General features: G+C 40.1%; 1 protein-coding gene and 1 pseudogene across 2 annotated transcripts in view; one reads left to right on the top strand and one right to left on the bottom strand.

Annotated features, from left to right (window-relative positions):
- The window catches only part of GMNC (geminin coiled-coil domain containing), a 137571-nt gene that overhangs the window by 76991 nt on the left and 39620 nt on the right, over positions 1-20960 (bottom strand). The window contains exons 2-4 of the transcript XR_009495077.1: positions 15431-15524; positions 7838-14723; positions 324-397 (exon numbers count right to left, since the gene is read on the bottom strand). The gene's annotated coding sequence lies outside the window, so the exon portion shown is untranslated. The remainder of the gene's footprint in view (positions 1-323; positions 398-7837; positions 14724-15430; positions 15525-20960) is intronic.
- Positions 17968-19724, top strand: LOC782776 (elongation factor 1-alpha 1-like; annotated as a pseudogene). The gene has a single exon (XR_083578.7). The product of XR_083578.7 is annotated as an elongation factor 1-alpha 1-like (transcript).

Here is a 20960-nt window from a genome sequence, read left to right as displayed (position 1 = left end):
AAAACATCAATATCTTAATATCTCAGAATATTATTCCACTAAATGCTACTGCAACTTACTTGTTTCTAAAAATGCTGTGCTGCTTATAAGCAACCTGCTCTGGTACAGCATATGAAAAAGTTATGAAACATTGTATTGCTTTTGTTGGGAAGAAAGCATATAGTTTGTGAGCTGAAATAAATTTTTACCATTCTATAAAGGTCTTATATCCTATGATTGTGTCTTGTGCCATCACCTAAAATCCAACTGAGTTCACAAAGTATTAATAATTGTTGTAGTAAAAATTGTCTATCTGTTAGGGTTTTAATCTTTTGCGTTCTTACCAGGATATTGTGTGATACTCCATGAGGCAGACTGCACATTCCCATTTCTTCCACTTCATTGAATAATCAGACTTCTTTATGAAAAAGAATATAGATGGAAACTTGTCAATGATAGACATTTAATCAACAACTGAAATTGGCTTTATTAGTTTCAGTTTATGATAAATTTAGAAACTACTGACAGGTATCAGAATTTGGGGGTTAAATTAAAAACTAATAACTAAAATTTTCTGAACAGGCCAAATTCTGTAAATACACTTGAAAGTTTAATTCATTCTTTTGGTATTAAATGGAATCAAAAAGTGAATTTAAGGCAGTGTTTAGATTTTATGTATTGAGCTTTATATTTGACATTTTATGGGACATTTATTATCTTGCTAGATGAATATCCTTTTAAAGAACTTAGAATAAACAGTATGCATAAGAAACAAGTGTGCTGATAGACCATGACATAAAAAAGAAGGCAATAAATAGGGAATGCATTCAATAGTTAATGTGGATTTTAAGTACATCATGAATCTTTATCACATTTCTAAAACATTTAACTCCCACTTGAAATTTGAAGCAATTTTAGATATCAAAATTCAAGTAATTCTGAATGTCTTAGGGAGATTTTTGAATGTAGAACACATAATAATGCATAATCCAGTTTTCCTACTCATTTCTTTATAGTACTACTAACCTGAATAACTTGGGCTCCCCTGATGACTCAGTTGGTAAAGAATCTGCCTGCAATACAGAGGACCTGGGTTCAATCCCTGGGTTGGGAAGATCCCCTGGAGAAGGGAACTGGCTACTCACTCCAGTATTCTGGCCTGAAGAATTCCATGGACTATATAGCCCATGGGGTTGCAAAGAGTTGGACATGACTGAGCAATTGTATAGCCATAGCAACTTGAATACCTGTAGTAAGTTTCTATTCATTCTGTGTCTTTGGAATAATCTAAATAGAGGCACTATAGCTGGTTAATTTTTTCAGCTACTAAAACAATGATTTTGTTCCATGTTATCCTATTTCCAAGCTTACCTATACCTGCAGGTCCCAATAGTAGGATATCCATTAACAATTAGTATTTAACCCTGGAACTTAGCTTCTTAGGAAGAAGAAAAGTACAAAAAAAATGAAAGATTTATGTCAGAAAGAAGGCAAAGTAGACAGCCTGGCATTTCTACATTCAGGAATATGAAAAAGGAAAAATGGAGACAGAGATAGATGGACAAGGTCAAATTCCAGGACTATTACTTCCCTGCAGTGTTTTCCTTGAAGATACTTCGCGGTTAAAATTTTTAAATATACAGAAAGGTATGGGAGAATCTAGAACCCTTTGACTCTTGAGTGAAATGAATAATGTGGAATATGAGTAAGAGGAGGACAAGCAGATGAGACTGCAGTTGGACCTTGGTCATTTATTTTATGTTGCCTGCTCATGGCAATCAAGGATTTGAAAGTTCCCACCAGCCCTGATAAGAGGATGGAAAGTTACTGAAAGAACCAGTGGATCAGCAGATGCTAGGTTGGATAAAGGACTAGGGAACATAATTTTTATGACTTTTTTTGTGGTGAAAATACCCTCTTTCACAGGACTTTCTTGCACTGAAGGGTGTACCAACCCATTTGGACACCGCTCCTTATTTTGCCCAATGTGCAACTTAGCAGCAGCAGCAGCAGCAGCAGCAGCAGCAGCGTATATAAGAGGCTACAGCCTGAAATGCTTATTTGCAATAGAATGTGGTGGAACAGGGTCCATGTCCTTTCTTGAAGGTTTGGAATTCACTCAAATCTAGGGAACAGTTGCCATAAAGGAGTGTTGGCCTAATGTTGCTATATATTCTAACGTTTAAAGAAAAATCATAAATCTTTATCATTTCAAATAATCCAGTTCAGAAAGAAAAACAGAAGCCAAATAAAGCATATGATTCATTAGCCACCAGTTTGCTGACTTTGTGATAGAGAATATGCTGGTTGCTCCTTCACAAATCAGTTCTTTAAACATGTGAGAACACAAAAAAATCCTAAAATTTAGTTTAACATGCATTTTTCCCAGATAGGCAGGGTTTATGGCCCATACACTTTTTCCTTGTATTCTTGTTTTCATTTATTTTTTCAGCTACTTCAGTTTGATAGTCTGTAGCTCACCCAATTTATATGAAATGTATGTGCTTTTCTGCATCATTCCATGTAAGCTTAAGCACCAAAATACTTAATCCAAGGCTATGAGTTGCTATCAAACAAATTTTTTAGGTTTACCTTACAATCACTAAAGAAGAGAAACTTCTGTTTTCTTTTTCCTAGTTTGTTTATAATATTTTCTTTTGTGTATCTTTGAAATTTCACCCTGATGTCTCTATGTTGCCTTTTTTTTTTTAGTTATGAGCATTTTATAGAATACTTTCTTTTCCTCAAAAATTAAAGTGACATTCTGAAATTATAAGCACACTTCATTTAGTATCCACTTAGATGAAAACATAATCAAATTCTTGAATTCACTTCTATCTAATTTCTGTGCATGCAAGAAGACAATAGATAGTAGTAACCTGTTTTACATTTATTTTACTAGAAGAGTGTACCAAACATATTTTTCTTATTATTTGTTTTAAAAATATTAGTTCAAAGAAGTCTTACAAATAATGATAAACAGAAGTTGGAGTCACGTGGCAAGCACATGGCACCTTACAAATCCTTCTGATATGAAGTTGAGCTCAATAATAAAACATAACATTCCCAGAATCAGAAATTGAAGGGAAAAAACCCTCAAAGGCAGTTTGGTAAATATGAGCTTACATAATAGTGACTCATGAGCTGGCTAGTTCTAAATATAAACCAAAGAAATTGATAGTCATACTCTAGTGCCCATAGTGGTGGGGAGGAGGGACTTGACTTAGAATTATTTAAGATAGAAGCATTGAAACTGAACTCATTTATGGTAATTATGAAAAATGTTTAGCTATTTAAATCAGTAAAATAGTAGTTTCTATTTAAAACTTTAAATGTCATGATTGTTTAAGTTTAAATATATGGAGAATTAAAAATGATGGTATATAATGTGTTTTGCATGTATGGATGTGAAAGTTGGACTATAAAGAAAGCTGAGCGCTGAAGAATTGATGCTTTTGAACTGTGGTGTTGGAGAAGACTCTTGAGAGTCCCTTGGACTGCAAGGAGATCCAACCAGTCCATCCTAAAGGAGATCAGTCTTGGATGTTCTTTGGAAGGACTGATGTTGAAGCTGAAACTCCAATATTTTGGCCACCTGATGTGAAGAGTTGACTCATTTGAGAAGATCCTGATTCTGAGAGGCATTGGGGGCAGGAGGAGAAGGGGACGACAGAGGATGAGATGGCTGGATGGCATCACCGACTTGATGGACGTGGGTTTGGGTAAACTCCGACAGTTGCTGATGGACAGGGAGGCCTGGTGTGCTGCGGTTCTTGGGGTTGCAAAGAATTGGACACGACTGAGTGACTGAACTGAACTGAATGTGTTTGGGGAAAATGAAACTAAAGGGTTGTTAAGGTTCTGGTTATAGGCAGAAAAAAATTAAAAGCATCTGTTAACGTTAGATTTTGTTATGAATTTGTGCTGTACTCTCTAGGAAAAACCTTAAAACAGGAAATTTATAATATGCAACTTCTAACCAAAAGAAGAGAAAAGTATTTTTAAATATTTCATCATTTCAGAGAGGGAAAATATTTAGAAAAGTAAATACAGAGAAAGTGTTAACTGGAAAATTGCATTTTAAAACAAAAGCATATCAATAATCCCATAATATGCAAAATAATTCATTGTTTCCTTTAGGATTATTTAAATTGTATATTAAAGTTAGTCCAATTATATGCTGGTACAAATAGGGAATTGAAAAATGACATGATGAGTCTTCAATTGCATTAAGCATTGAGACACAATGTGGTAAAATTACAGAATACCACACAAGTAGAACAAATAAGCAGGTGAGTATTTCTGACAGAAGGGAGGTTAAAGATCAAGAGCCTTGCTCACACTGGACAGTTAGCTCCTAAAGAGCAGGGATCAATTCTTGTTTTTCTTTAAACTTTCAGTGTCTAGTAAAGTACCTCACTTTCAAGTACTCTCTGACCTTGAAAAGCTTCCAAGGCAAAAGGAAACTCATGTTATGATGGAAGTATAAATTAAAGTGATGTAAGAGCAGAGAGGGCTTCCCAGGCGGTGCTAGTGGTAAAGAACCTGCCTGCCAACACAGGAAACATAAGAAATACAGGTTCAGTCTCTGGGTTGGGAAGATCCTCTGGAGGAGGGCATGGCAACCCACTCCAGTATTCTTGCCTGGGGAATCCCATGGACAGAGGAGCCTAGGAGCTACAGTCCATAGGGTTGCACAGAGTCAGACATGATTGAAGCAACTTCGCGTGTGTGTGCGTGTGTACACACACACAAACACACACACACAGACAAGAGCAGAGGGGTGGAAAAAATTCTTTTTAAACGTACAATGGAAAAGACAAAACCAAGCAAACAACACGTAAGATAAGCATGAAGGATTAAAACAGGTGATAACCTACCTAAGAGAATGGCATGAACAAAAATATGAAGGTAAATACCCATATGGGGAAGGTTGAATGGTTCTATTTGGATGGATTACAGAGGGATTAAAGATGTAGTGACACAGTAAGGACCACACACTGTCCACGACTAACATTAGAAAGAGCTCAAGAGTTGAGTTCTAATTAAAAGAATCTGGAGGTTTTCCTAAAAGCAAAAGAAAAAACAAAAACAAACCACCAAGTTGTTGTTGTTCAAGCAGGGAATTGTTATGATAACATATGCTTTAAAAAACATAGGATATATTAAAAGAAAGAATGCAGACAAAAATCTCACTTAAAAAGTCAAGAGAACAGTCCAGATGATAAAAAGGATACTTTTGTCTTTACGATGTTTTGAGTTTTGAGTACATCCTAAAGAAGTGTGTGTAGGGGAGGGGGGCGGGTGGCGGAGAGAGTGAACATTGGTTTAAACAGCCACAATTATTCTGGCTATGGTACAGAATTGATTTTGAACAATTGATAGTACAATTGATAGTACAATTTTAGTACAATTGATTTTGAACTTTGGAAACTCAGTACCATCACTTTTAAGCTATATAGTCACAGGAAAAGTATTTTAAAGGTTAAATAACTGGATGGCAACTTTCTCATCTTAATCTTTAAAATTCCTGATTGTTGTGAGAATTAAACAAAATTAATAATTAAACAACCCAGGGATTGAACCCGGGTCTCCCGCATTACAGATAGATTCTTTACCAGCTGATCCACCAGGTAAGCCCGAGAATTCTGGAGTGGGTAGCCTATTCCTTCTCCAGCAGATCTTGCAGACCCAGGAATCGAACTGGGGTCTTCTGCATTGTAGGTGAATTCTTTACTAGCTGAGCTACCAAGGAAGCCCTAATAATTCAACAGAATTGCATATGTAGACGCTCCAATCACAGTGCTTAGGACATACAGACAATAACTGTTGGTGAATAATAGAATGAAATACTGGAAAGTATCTTCCATATTTTCCCATTGGACTTAAACTTTTTCAGAGCTTTTTGTTGTTAGGTAGCTATGACCAACCTAGACAGCATACTAAAAACCAGAGACATTACTTTGCCAACAAAGGTCTGTCTAGTCAAAGCTATGGGTTTTCCAGTAGTCATGTATGGATGTGAGAGTTGGGCTATAAAGAAAGCTGAGCACCAAAGAACTGATGCTTTTGAACTGTGGTGTTGGAGAAGACTCTTCAAAGTCCCTTGGATTGCAAGGAGATCCAACCAGTCAATCATAAAGGAAATCAGCTCTGATTATTCATTGGAAGGACTGATACTGAAGCTGAAACTCCAATTCTTTGGCCACCTGATGCAAAGAACTGACTCATTGGGAAAGGCCCTGATGTTGGGAAAGATTGAAGGTAGGAGGACAAGAGGATGACAGAGGATGAGATGGCTGGATGGCATCAGCAACTCAATGGGCATGAGTTTAAACAAGCTTCGGGAGTTGGTGATGGACAGGAAAGCCTGGAATACTGCAGTCCATGGGGTCACAAAGAATCAGACATGACTGAGCAACTGAACTGAAACTGATTGGTAGCTTATTCTCCTAACCATCAGTCAAGAGTTGGAACACCTTTCTTGGGACCCAGAGTCTAACATGTAACGTTCTCTCTGGTATTGATCATGGGCTCTCAGAAGAAGTTCTTTCTTCCTCTTGTACCATCATGCTACATACTTTACACAATATTGTTCACAAAGTTGATGCCATTTTTAGAATGAGTTAACATTCTGTGTTAACAGTAAGTTCTAATTTGATGCAACAACTTGCAGCTATCTGACTGCATAGATAGAAGCAAAGTATCCAGAGCATAAGATGTAAGTACTCTCTATTAGGCAGAACACAGGGGATTATACCTCTCAAATGGTAACGAATCCACCTACAATGCAGGAGACCTGGGCTCGATCCCTGGGGTGGGAAGATCTCCTGGAGAACTCCATGGAAAGAGGAGCCTGGTGGGCTACAGTCCATGGGGTCAGAAAGAGTCAGACATGGCTGAGGAACCAACACACTCTGTACATTATGATCTTACATTGTCTGCACAAATGTCCTGAGCAAAGCAAAACAAAACATTTTTTGTAATGTTAAACACCTTGAACAAGATCACAGGGTTGATATGAAGACACAATTAGATTTTGAGTTAGGTACATTTTCTAATGACTAAAGCCGCCAGACAATAGAATGGGCTGTGTTAGTATTGAACGATTTCTGTGCTAGTGACTCTGCTCACATATATCCTGACCCCCTCTTTAGGAGGAGACTGCAGGAAATATAACCTAACTCGAAGACCACTGATTTTAGTCCTGTGATCTTCAGCAAAACCCTTTCCATTTTCTTTCTGTTTGCAGATATTGTTTTGCTATATAGTTTTGAGTATTTTAAACAGAAAAATCATTTCATGTTTATTAGAATCTAATGGAATTAGCATTATATCAGTGATTGCTACTTCTCAGGGGTCATTGTAGGGGGCTTTACCTTTATTTGTTTAGTACTTAAAATGACCCTGAAAATATTATTTTCACAATTTTACAACTAGTGCCTGAAGAAATGTCCATGATGTGTTGTTGAATAATGAAAATACAAAATATTATGTATAATGTGTTACTAATTGTGGAACCCAGTTCTATAATTCTCCATTTTCACTCACTTGTGTACACAGCTGTATACATGATACACAGATGAAAATGGTCAGAATTATACACAGTAAAGTGGTCACTGTATCTATATCTGGATTATGGATTTTGAAAGCTTCTTAGTTTCTTTCTTGGTCTCTTCTGAGCCTCTAAATTATCTACAATAATGGGCATTACTTTCATACTCAGAGAACAATGACTATATTAATAGTCTTATAGCTTTAGAGAAAAATAAATAACTCAAGATGACAGAGAGTAAGTAGCAAATTTGGCATCATTTCCTGACATAGAGGCAGTTGAGGGGAGGGAGTTCACTCTTACCTGAGTCCAGAATTTGGAGTGGTTCTTTGCCCTACTTTTTTTTCCAGTCCAGTTTCATCGCCACTGATTAGAGCACAGAAGGAAAAAGAATGGCCCGTTCGCTTAATGATGACAAATTGCAGCTTTGGTCTTTACCTGGGAGGCTGTGGTAACCTGGGCCTGCCTTTTGTGTGTGCCCAGGGGCGGCAAGCAGGAATTCAGCGCTGTCGCTGGAGCCTGGCTGGACTCCAATTTGGCGTGTGTCTCACATTGTTTGGGAACACTTTCTGCCGGTGGAGACACACTCCTCTCCCGGGGCCTAGAGCTAAGGAAACAAAAGCTTCTGGTGCCAGGCTACCGGCTTATCTGTAAATCACTTATTCTTTTTTCTTGTCTCCTCAAGGGTGCTTTGACCTTAGCTCAGAGTTTGAGCAGGCACAACTCATCAATTTTTTTCACTGACAAGTTAAGAGACCACGTGAATTTAGCCTGCCTGACTATTGAAACTGTATCAGGTCTCAGATATGACCAATTAGAATACATGTGCACCGTGTGTGTATATGTGTGGATACATGCATACGTTTATAACTATATATAAATGATCATTCATCAAAATTGTAAATGTACATGAGAATTCATTTTACTTCTTGATAATTTCAACCACATTAGCTGATTTACTCCTTCTCATGTCTCTGCACACTAGGGTGAAAGTGTTGAGGAAAGTGAAGAGGATGGTAGGTCTTTATTTCTAATGTCCATTTACAGTGGAGAGGGTTATTAATGATTTTCAGCTTTACTTTCACATTTATAGAGGTGAAAATGGAAACTACGAAGATGTAAGAGAATCCTTCAGAGTCAGAAAGCTAGTTCACTGCAGAATCAGATTAAAATAATAATCTCTCGCTTTTTAATTCAGTACTCTTTACACCAAATTTCTAAGGGATGGCTATCTTAGTACCCGCAACATAGTTAGAAAATATAATTTATATAGTGATCAGTACTTTAATGAGAGAAAAATGAGTGGAAAATGTTAATAGGGATTATTTTTGTGGCAGGAGCTGATTGGTGATTTTATTGTTTAATGCTATCTGAATTTTCTAAAATATCTGCTTAAATATTTATTACCCTAATGGTATGCATTTTAACACACATATTAGCCCCTATGTTCTAAGCATGCTACTAGGGACTTCACACATCAGTTTTGTCATTTACTCCTCATGCTAAGTCACTTCAGTCGTGTCTGACTTTGTGCAACCCCATAGACGGCAGCCCACCAGGCTCCCCTGTCCCTGGGATTCTCCAGGCAAGAACACTGCAGTGGGTTGTCATTTCCTTCTCCAATGCATGAAAGTGAAAAGTGAAAGTGAAGTCGCTCAGTCGTGTCCGACTCTTAGCGGTCCCATGGACTGCAGCCTACCAGGCTCCTCTGCCCATGGGATTTTCCAGGCAAGAGTACTGAAGTGGGTGCCATTGCCTTCTCCGAGCCCATCTTAATAATAGGTTCTTATAAATATGTATTGAATATAATAGAATTGAAAAGTAATAGTGTTCAGAGATGACTCTAAAAATCCCTCCTAGAAATCTTCCTGAGATGCCTGTGTGACTTCAGATCCAATATTATCCTAGTAACAGGAAGTGATTCCAGATAGGTCTCAAACTTTAATATTTTCCTAAGAAGCCACTGAACAATCTGAAGAGGAAGATTTCTGTTGTGACTCTAAGCTGCTCACAGGTTGCTGGCCAGGAAGGCTCACCCCATGGGGTCAACAGACAGGCAGCGGAGTTGGTTGCTTTCAAAAATCTGTGCAAAATAAACAAAGACTTACAGTGATCAGTTATATCTACACCCATTAGATATTAAACATTAAAGACTCCAAAATGAATAGTTGAAGCAGAGGAATTTTGTGTTATGTTTCAAGCCTGCTTTTATTTATTAACATGCCTTCATCCTCCTTGGCATGCTGTCTGACATGCTGTCTGACACAGGGCCCAAGGTTGTGGTTTAAACGACAGTAGAAAGTCACTGTGCTTTGATGGGTCCAGAGCGTGCAGCCAATGTTAATAACTAACAGTACAGACTGAGCCTTGCTACACGGACCTTTAGAATTAACTGTCTCAAGTTGTGTCTGGGACAGGAAGGACCAAGGGCCCCTTTGTCTGGTCTGGCTTAGGCTCATGCTTTCTAGTGACACATAGATTTATGTATCTAGCAATGGATACGCCTTGCTTGTTTCCCTTGAGTAAAATCCAGACACCCCTGTAGTATTTCTTTTTGATACTGGATAAAATTTAAGGAGACCTGCAGTAAAGAGGTTTCTTTTCCAGAATTTGCATCTCTGGGTTTTAGGATACTTAAACCTGAATGTACACACAAGTTGCAGCTTGCTTCTTGGCCTACTGCCTATCTCCTAAAGCTTTTGGCTCCAGAAACAGATACGTTCATGGTCATTGAGGAAAAAAAAAAAAGTAGAAGCAGTCCAGGGAGTCCAGAGACACATGAGATCATACCCAGAGTTCCACATTCTGTTTTTCCACAAGTTCCAGCTAGCTCAATGAGTGTTTGTTCCAGGTACTCTTCTAAGGGGTCAGAGTTAGGCCTGAGTGAAGAAGACTGCTGGTTGGCCCCACAGTTGTCTCCCCACCTTGCCCTGAGGCATGTAGGATCCCTCTGGAAAGTGAATAGTCTTTAAAACTCAGTGAAATTCCGACTCTGCCTCCAAAGAGTTCAAATGTAAGGTCAGAGTCAGAAGTTCCTGTTGTGCTCACTTAGAGCCAGAGGCTGTAAGAGCTGCTCTTGGTTCAGAACCACATTTGAAGGTCCCACAGACTCTCTGGTATAGTCTGGAGAAAGTAAGAGAAGACTACTCTTTACTGCTAACAAGCAGCTCAGACCTTCACTCCTTCACAGAAAAGGATGACTAGTTTTACCCCAGAAACATGCCTCTGGCTTTGTTGCCTAGTAATTATGAGATTTCCACTGTCTCTCTTGGCCCAGACCCCTGGCTATGCCTGCACGCATGCTGGGTCATCACCTGGGTTATCCTCTTGTTGACCCGCATGACACTAGACACCCATGTGGATGGTTGACATTTGTCTATCTCGGGACCTACTTTCAGCTTATCAGACCTTCTCTATTACATACAGCTGGGCTTATCTTTCTCCACTGCCTCTCCCCCATGGACATCCAAGTACCCATCCTTGCTGTTTCACTACTGATGGAACTTCTGATCTATGTTTGTGATCTATGTTTTTAAACCAGGGAGTCGGATGCTATCTGTTTTATGATGTTGGTGTTTAAAAATCAGAATCATTCTTTAGAGTGTATGTAGATCAAGGAGAACCACACAGCCAGGACAACAGCTGTCCTGTCAAAATGAAGCAAACCAAACCAAGCACTTGTTGGGGGTTCACTGTATATAGGTCTCTGTCTAGATCATTGTGCTATCAGGAGGAAATTTTTGCTGTTTCTACTCTGGTGATCAGTGGTTTCATCTGTAAAAAACGGAAACAAAAATGTAACAAAAACAAGAAAAGCGATTGGACTTACTGTACACTAGAGTCATAAGCACAACTCCCCCAAAACTTTCCTTTGGAAAAGGTAAATGTGCATTAAAAATTAAGCTTAAATGAGTAGACGGGCATCAGAGCAAAGGGTGCACCTGTGGTTTGGGGGATAGGATAAAGAGCTGCCACCAATCTCTTCTGTTTCCTCTGTGTATGGACTTCAAGTGAAGCCAGAGGCTGTAGCTGTACTTAATGTGCATGTGGAGCCTCACATAGTGTTTTTGACCACCCTATGGTGAAGCCAGCTCTTTCCACGTACGCTAGGTTCCTTCTCTGAGGTCACTGTCCACCCTTTGTTGACTGCGGCTTTCAGGGGAATGAGAATTTTATTCTTGGAAAGATGCTTCTATTTTTCCCAGGACCACACGTGGATTTATGAATAATCTGTATACTCCATTTTTCTCAGCCCAACAAAACATCGCACTTGTAATTCCTGCTTGAAATGGTATCTGAGTCAGATTTAATTGTGTCCTGAAAGATGCAATCCAATTTCACTAGATAACCATGGGCTTCCCTGGTGGCTCAGTGGTGAAGAATCTGTCTGCCAATTCAGGAGACACAGGTTTGATCCCTGGAATGGGAAAGATCCCCTGGAGAAGGAAATGGCAACCTACTCCAGTATTCTTGTGGAAATCCCATGGACAGAGGAGCATGGCAGGCTGCAGTCCATGGGGTGGCAAAGAGTCGGACATGACAGTGACTAAAGGACAACAAACCATGATTACTCCTGTCACATTTATGTGTTTTAAATTTCATTGATATTTTCACATCAATTATCTTACTTTATTCCCAGAATAGCATTCCAAGGCAAATGAGAGAGATTATCACTTGCCTAAAGTGGAAACTGCCACCCCAAACTAAAAGCACTTATAAATGAGTATATGGGCATCAGAGCAAAGCCAAATCTATTCACATAGCTAAAATCCATATTTCCTGACTCCAGATGAATGCTTTCTCTTCATAGTCTTAAATATGAAGTCAGATATCAGAGTGCTATCAGCCTACAACATTAACTGACCACATACTATAATTATAGGTATTGTAGTAGTTTTATTATTTGCATACACAAAAGCAAGAATATTATCCCGATTTACCTCTCTATAATTCAAAGTTTGTATCTAATAAAGGAGAAAGCCTCTCACAGTGATAACTCCTACAGTTCCCTAATACCATTATTTTAGGAAATGTCTAACCAGGACTAGCACTTTCCAGGTGGCTCAGTGGGAAAGAATCCACCTGCCAATGCAGAAGAAACAGGAGACAGGAGTTCAATCCCTGGGTCAGGAAAATCCCCTGGAAAAGGAAATGGCAACACACTCCAGTATTCTTGCCTGGAAAATCCCATGGACAGAGGATCCTGGCGGGCTACAGTCCATAGGGTCACACAGGGTCGGACACGACTGTAGCGACTTAGCACAGCGCTTCACCGCAGAACCATGGCTAAACAAAGTCTTTCCAGTGGAAACAAGCCTCAATATTGGCGCAGGTAAAAGGTTGGTTTCAACGTGTTGCCAGTAGATGGCGCTGTAAATTAGCAAACATCTTGCCTGGGGAAGTATAGCAGGATGGGGGGTTTAAGGTGAATGAGACAAGTATGATCTGAGGGAAAAATGGTGAATAGCTAATACAGAAAAAAAAAAAAAAAGCACATTTATGAGGCTTAGAAAAGGGAGGTTTAAAATGTGAGTTAACTTTTTCTTAAGCTTTTGAAACAACTCTTATTTAGCTTATAACTCAGAAGAGTGCTGGCAAGTTAAATCGAATAGAAATTCCGTTCTCCACAGTGGAGAGATTTTCCCTAGTATAGAGAAAGGCTTGTATCCTGTGACATTAACTATATATAAGTGTTAAATGTTGCCCAGTTAGTTTCCAATATGAGCTGTTTCTTCTCTACCCCTCATCCCTCTCCATCTCTCGGCTCTGTTCCTCATACTTAAAAACTCTCTGCTAAAAGTCCATGGGATGGCAAGGAGTTGGACATGACTGAGTGGAAGAAAAAAAAACTATATTTCCATCTATTATTTAAGAACTGGGTGCATCTCATATTTTCTTACAAATGTCTTTTACAAGAGTAGGAAATCAAAGGATTCTACTGAGTTTATTTTAACATTCCTAACATTATACTTACACTCAACAAATGTTGATTTAACATTGAATAATTGATTAGTGCATCACATAGTCTAGTGATAGAATTTTCTACATGTATTTAGTCACCACTTTAAAATGTATTTATTGAGTTCCCATTAGTCTCTTGGTCACAGAGCTTATGATCTAGGAGAGGAAATAATAGCTAATTGAACTCTAGTGTGGCAGGTATATGATAGTGGAAGGATAAGATTCTATGAAAGGACAAAGGAAAGTTACTTATTTTCAGGTTGATATTAGGGGTTAGGAGAGGTTTTGCCAAAGAAATGAAGTCTACTTTTCTATCTGAATAATGAGTAAAGAAGTGCTATCTATTGAGAATATTCCAGGAAAAGAAAACATTTGAGAAAGACTAGCGACTTCACTTTCACTTTTCACTTTCATGCATTGGAGAAGGAAATGGAAACCCACTCCGGTGTTCTTGCCTGGAGAATCCCAGGGACGGGGGAGCCTGGTAGGCTGCCGTCTATGGGGTCACGCAGAGTCGGAGACGACTGAAGTGACTTAGCATAACGTGGCGTAGAGATCAAAAAATATATCACTGAATACATGAGTAACAAGAAAGTTAATTTTACTTGAAAAGCACTGTGTGATGAGCAGTGTCAAAAGGTAAGGTGGGAAATTAGGTACTGTTAGGTATTGAAATTTGGCCTAGTATTAACATGAAATATTATAATAATTCATGCATGAGAGTGATGTGATCAGATTTATATTTTTCAAAGATCATTCTGGCTGAAGTGTGGAAACTAAGTTGTGTTTGGTATAGGTGTGGTGGAAAGGAGTATGGTGCAATACAGGAAGCAGAGAGACCAGTTAGGGAACTGTTGCAAAACTGAAATGCTCTGATTGTTACTAGGGTAGTGAACAGATCTGGAGAGAGAGTTAGGCCAGCAAGAAAGATTTTTAAGGGGCTGCCAACCTAAAGTGCACCCCACTCCAGTACTCTTGCCTGGAAAATCCCATGGATGGAGGAGCCTGGTAGGCTGCAGTCCATGGGGTCGCAAAGAGTCAGACACGACTGAGTGACTTCACTTTCACTTTTCACTTTCATGCATTGGAGAAGGAAATGGCAACCCACTCTGGTGTTCTTGCCTGGAGAATCCCAGGGACGGGGGAGCCTGGTGGGCTGCCGTCTATGGGGTCCCAAAGAGTTGGACACGACTGAAGCGACTTAACAGCAACAGCAGCAACAGCCAACCTAAAAGCAGATGATGATTGCAGCCATGAAATTAAAAGACGCTTACTCCTTGGAAGGAAAGTTATGACCAACCTAGATAGCATATTCAAAAGCAGAGACATTACTTTGCCAACAAAGTTCTATCTAGTCAAGGCTATGGTTTTTCCAGTAGTCATGTATGGATGTGAGAGTTGGACTGTGAAGAAAGCTGAGCTCCGAAGAATTGATGCTTTTGAACTGTGGTGTTGGAGAAGACTCTTGAGAGTCCCTTGGACTCCAAGGAGATCCAACCAGTCCATTCTGAAGGAAATCAGTCCTGGGTGTTCTTTGGAAGGAATGATGCTGAAGCTGAAACTCCAGTACTTTGGCCACCTCATGGGAAGAGTTGACTCATTGGAAAAGACTCTGATGCTGGGAGGGATTGATGGCAGAAGGAGAAGGGGATGACAGAGGATGAGATGGCTGGATGGCATCACCGACTCAATGGACGTAAGTCTGAGTGAAGTCCGGGAGTTGGTGATGGACAGGGAGGCCTGGCGTGCTGCGATTCATGGTGTCACAAAGAGTCAGACACTACTGAGCGACTGAACTGAACTGAACTGAACCTAAAACTTCCTGGTGGCTAAGACAGTAAAGAATCTTCCTGCAATGTAGGAGACACAAGTTCAATCCCTGGATCAGGAAGAATCCCTGAGGGAGGAAATGGCAACCCACTCAAGTATTCTTACCTGGCGAGTCCCATGGACTGAGGAGCCTGGCAGGCTACAATCCATGGGGTTGCACAGAGTTGGATGTGACTTTCACTTGCTTTTTTTTTTCAACCTGAAAAGAGAAAGTTGAAAGTTACTCACTTAGTCATGGCTGATTCTTTGTGACCACATGGACTGTAGCCCACCAGGCTCCTCTGTCCATGTAATCCTCCAGGCAAGAATGTCATTTCCCTTCTCCAAAAGGATTAAAAAAAAAAAATCAGTGTAATAAAACTCCTCCTGGGAGAAGGTAGTATGTTTTGGGAAGAAATCCTTTGAAAAGCAGCTTAACATGATCATCAGCTCAGTCAGTTCAGTCACTCAGTCATGTCTGACTCCTTGCAATCCTATGGACTGCAGCATGCCAAGCTTCCTTGTCCATCACCAACTCCCAGAGCTTGCTCAAATGAATGTCCATCAAGTCAGTGATGCCATCCAACCGTCTTATCCTCTGTCATCCCCTCCTCCTCCTACCTTCAATCTTTCCAAACATCAGCATCTATTCCAAAGAGTCGGTTCTTTGCAGCAGGTGGCCAAAGTATTCAGCTTCAGCATCAGTCCCTCCAATAAATATTCAGGACTGATTTCTTCCAGGATTGGCTGGTTTGATCTCCTTGCAGTCCAAGGGACTCTCAAGAGTCTTCTCCAAAGCATCAATTCTTCGGTGCTCAGCATTCTTTATAATCCAACTCTCACATCCATACATGACTACTGGAAAAACCGTAGCTCTGACTAGACAGACCTTTGTTGGCAAAGTAATGTCTCTGTTTTTAAATGTACTATCTAGGTTGGTCATAGCTTTTCTTCCAAGGGACTAGCGTTTTTTAATTTCATGGCTGCAGTCACCATCTGCAGTGACCTTGGAGCCCAAGATAATGAAGTCTCTCACTGTTTCCATTGTTTCCCCATCTATTTGCCATGAAGTGTTGGGACCAGATGCCATGATTTTAGTTTCCTGAATGTTGAGTTTTAAGCCAACTTTTTCACTCTCTTCTTTCATCTTCATCAAGAGACTCTTTAGTTCTTCTTCACTTTCTGCCATAAGGGTGGTGGCATCTGGATATCTGAGGTTATTGATATTTCTCCTAGAAATCTTCATTCCAGCTTGGGATTCATCCAGCCTGGTATTTCGCATGATGTACTCTGCGTAGAAGTTAAATAAGCAGGGTGACAATATACAGCCTTGACGTACTCCTTTCCCAATTTGGAACCAGTCTGTTGTCCCATGTCCTGTTCTAACTGTTGCTTCTTTACCTGCATACAGGTTTCTCAGGAGGCAGCTAAAGTGGTCTGGTATTCTCATCTCTTAAAGAATTTTCCACAGTTTGCTGTGATCCACACAGTCAAAGGCTTTAGCATAACCAACCAAGCAGAAGTAGATGTTTTTCTGGAATTCTCTTGCTTTTTCTATGATCCAGTGAATGCTGACAATTTGATTTCTGGTTCTACCTTTTCCAAATCCAGTTTGCATATCTGGAAGTTCTTGGTTCATGTATTGTTGAAGCCTAGCTTGGAGAATTTTGAGCATTAGTTTGCTAGCGTGTGAAATGGGTGCAATCGTGCAGTAGTCTGAACATTCTTTGGCATTGCTTTTCTTTGGGATTTGAATGAAAACTGACCTTTTTGAGCCCTGTGGCCACTGCTGAGTTTTCCCAAATTTGCTGGCATATTGAGTGCAGCATTTTAACAGCATTATCTTTTAGGACTTGAAATAGCTCAACTGGAATTCCATCACCTCCACTAGCTTTGTTCATAATGATGCTTCCTAACATGATGTTTAGTGATGTTTCCTAACATGATGATAGAGATACTTAAACAGCAAACTCAAACTTTCCACAAGTGGAAAGCAACTTGCCATTTTAGAATGGTGTATATTATTATTTACTATGATTTTGCTCTACTAACAGATACACAGGTTTGGAGTCAGAGATGACAGTTTAAGAAAATAAAAGAAAGGCAGAGCACTTGCCCCAGTGGTCATAATTCTCTACTCTCCTTTTTTCCAAAACGATGGTTGAAGACATATATAAGAATACCTGTCTAGAGGCTCAACAAGTAATTACCCTCCATTAAGTGGTCCCTCAATGCTTTATTGAGAATTATTAGTAGTAAAAAAAATTAAAGAGAAATAGATGACATCAAAATATGTTTACATGATAGTAACTATAGCTCTCTGTAATTATTTGGATATAAGGGAAAAGAAAGAATCAATTGTGATAACTTCCAGGATTCAAACATGGGAAACTGGATTATTCTCTGTGATAAGGAAGAGAAAGACCAGGTTTGAGGTAGAATTAAGAGAGAGCAGATAGAGAATTGAGATTGCATTTTTAACTTAGTGAAGAATTAAGTTTGTGTTTAAGTTTGAAGTATGTGTGACATTCAAATGGAAAGAGCAAGTAAAGCAAGTAAGTCTGAAGCTTAATAAAGGGATTTGAGTTAAAGGTATGTGTTTGGTAATTAAAAACGTGGGAAAAGATTATATCACAAGGGAGAATGTGTAGTATTAAATGCAACAGAGGGCTTTTTCGCAACGGGTTTGCCGCCAGGACACAGGTGTCGTGAAAACCACCGTTAAACCTAAGCCAAAATGGGAAAGGAGAAGACCCACATCAACATCGTTGTCATTGGGCACGTAGATTCAGGGAAGTCTACCACGACTGGCCATCTGATCTACAAATGTGGCGGGATCGACAAGAGAACAATTGAAAAGTTCGAGAAGGAGGCTGCCGAGATGGGAAAGGGCTCCTTCAAATATGCCTGGGTCTTGGACAAACTTAAAGCTGAACGTGAGCGTGGTATCACCATTGATATCTCCCTGTGGAAATTTGAGACCAGCAAGTACTATGTTACCATCATTGATGCCCCAGGACACAGAGACTTCATCAAAAACATGATTACAGGCACATCCCAGGCTGACTGTGCTGTCCTGATTGTTGCTGCTGGTGTTGGTGAATTTGAAGCCGGTATCTCCAAGAACGGGCAGACCCGTGAGCATGCCCTTTTGGCTTACACCCTGGGTGTGAAACAACTAATTGTTGGCGTTAACAAAATGGATTCCACTGAGCCACCCTATAGCCAGAAGAGATAGGAAGAAATTGTTAAGGAAGTCAGCACCTATATTAAGAAAATTGGCTACAACCCCGACACAGTAGCATTTGTGTCAATTTCTGGCTGGAATGGTGACAACATGCTAGAGCCAAGTGCTAATATGCCATGGTTCAAGGGATGGAAAGTCACCCGTAAGGACGGCAATGCCAGTGGAACCCCCCTGCTTGAAGCTCTGGATTGCATTCTGCCACCAACTCGCCCAACTGACAAACCCTTGCGTTTGCCTCTCCAGGATGTCTATAAAATTGGTGGTATTGGTACTGTCCCTGTGGGTCGTGTGGAGACTGGTGTTCTCAAACCTGGCATGGTGGTCACCTTTGCTCCAGTCAATGTAACAACTGAAGTGAAGTCTGTAGAAATGCACCATGAAGCATTGAGTGAAGCCCTTCCTGGGGACAATGTGGGCTTTAATGTCAAGAACGTGTCTGTCAAAGATGTCCGTCGTGGCAATGTGGCTGGTGACAGCAAAAATGATCCACCCATGGAAGCTGCTGGCTTCACAGCTCAGGTGATTATTTTGAACCATCCAGGCCAAATCAGTGCTGGATATGCACCTGTGCTGGATTGTCACACAGCTCACATTGCTTGCAAGTTTGCTGAGCTGAAGGAGAAGATTGATCGTCGTTCTGGGAAAAAGCTGGAAGATGGCCCTAAATTCTTGAAATCTGGTGACGCTGCCATCGTTGATATGGTTCCTGGCAAGCCCATGTGTGTTGAGAGCTTCTCTGATTATCCTCCCCTGGGCCGTTTTGCTGTGCGTGACATGAGACAGACAGTCGCTGTGGGTGTCATCAAAGCAGTGGACAAGAAGGCAGCTGGAGCTGGCAAGGTCACCAAGTCTGCCCAGAAAGCTCAGAAGGCTAAATGAATATTATCCCCAATACCTGCCACCCCAGTCTTAATCAGTGGTGGAAGAACGGTCTCAGAACTGTTTGTCTCAATTGGCCATTTAAGTTTAATAGTAAAAGACTGGTTAATGATAACAATGCATCGTAAAACCTTCAGAAGGAAAGGAGAATGTTTTTGTGGACCATATGTTTTGTGTGTGGCAGTTTAAGTTATTAGTTTTTAAAATCAGTACTTTTTAATGAAAACAACTTGACCAAAAATCTGTCACAGAATTTGAGACCCATTAAAAAAAGTTTAATGAGAAAAAAAAAAATAAATAAATGCAACAGAGGATATGTGGACAAAAATATAAAACAATACATTTAATAACATCGTATTAAGAGATATATTGGGCTTCCCTGGTGGCTCAGATGGTAAAGAGTCTGCCTGCAATGCAGGAGACCTGGGTTTGATCCCTGAGTTGGAAAGATGCTCTGAAGAAGGGAATGGCTACCCACTCCAGTATTCTTGCCTGGACAAGAGAAGCATTGGAAGTCCATGGAATGGCAAAGAGTCAGACGTGATTGAGCAACTAACAGTTTCACTTTCAAGAGACAGTTTAAATAAAGAAAGCAATATTTGTGTGTGTGTGTGTGTACACATAGACGATACTGTGAACCTGATAATCAGGGAGACCACAGGGTTCTGAAATAGCAAGTCTTCAAGACTGCAGGATTTTGAAACTGCGAGACTGAAAGACTGCAAGATCCGTTCTGCTATCCAGTGCTACCTCTGCTGCTGCTGCTGCTGCTAAGTCACTTCAGTCGTGTCCGACTCTGTGCGATCCCATAGACAGCAGCCCACCAGGCTCCACCGTCCCTGGGATTCTCCAGGCAAGAACACTGGAGTGGGTTGCCATTTCCTTCTCCAATGCATGAAAGTGAAAAGTGAAAGTGAAGTCGCTCAGTCGTGTCCGACTCTTAGCGACCCCATGGACTGCAGGCCACCAGACTCCTTCCATCCATGGGAGTTTTCAGGCAAGAGTACTGGAGTGGGGTGCCATTGCCTTCTAGCCTCTGCTTACTTAAAAAATTTCCTATTTAAGAGAAATATTTAACAGAGAAGGTCATTTCTGAGTTGATATGTTTTACAGAAAGAATTCTGGCATACCAGAAGACAGGTTAACCCAAAGTTTGGCTTCTCTTCATCTGACAAATTGTCCTTTTCTGCACAGGTTAGTCTTTTTTTCCCAACCTGCTGCTTCCAACCTTACTCCAGCTATGGAAGCAAACTTTTTCCCTTGTGATCTCATCATTCTTGAATTTACTTTTATATTTTGAACTATTTAGGTCCATTGCTTTTCAATAAATTTAAAGTTTTTTATTGCTTTTTTTAATCCAGAGATTTGCTACTGTTTCAGTGATGTAAACCTCTTGCATTTTGGTTAGTGCTGCAGTCTTCAAAGGGTTGTCAAGGTATTGCAAACTGAAGGTCGAGCAGTACTATAGTTTCATAATCTCAAAGTGTAGAAAACACTTTTGTTTTTGAGATCATACTGCCTTGTATCATT

Source organism: Bos taurus, chromosome 1, assembly GCF_002263795.3.
Source record: "Bos taurus isolate L1 Dominette 01449 registration number 42190680 breed Hereford chromosome 1, ARS-UCD2.0, whole genome shotgun sequence".
NCBI classification, from domain to species: Eukaryota; Metazoa; Chordata; class Mammalia; order Artiodactyla; family Bovidae; genus Bos; species Bos taurus.
This window is presented reverse-complemented; position numbering and strand designations above follow the sequence as displayed.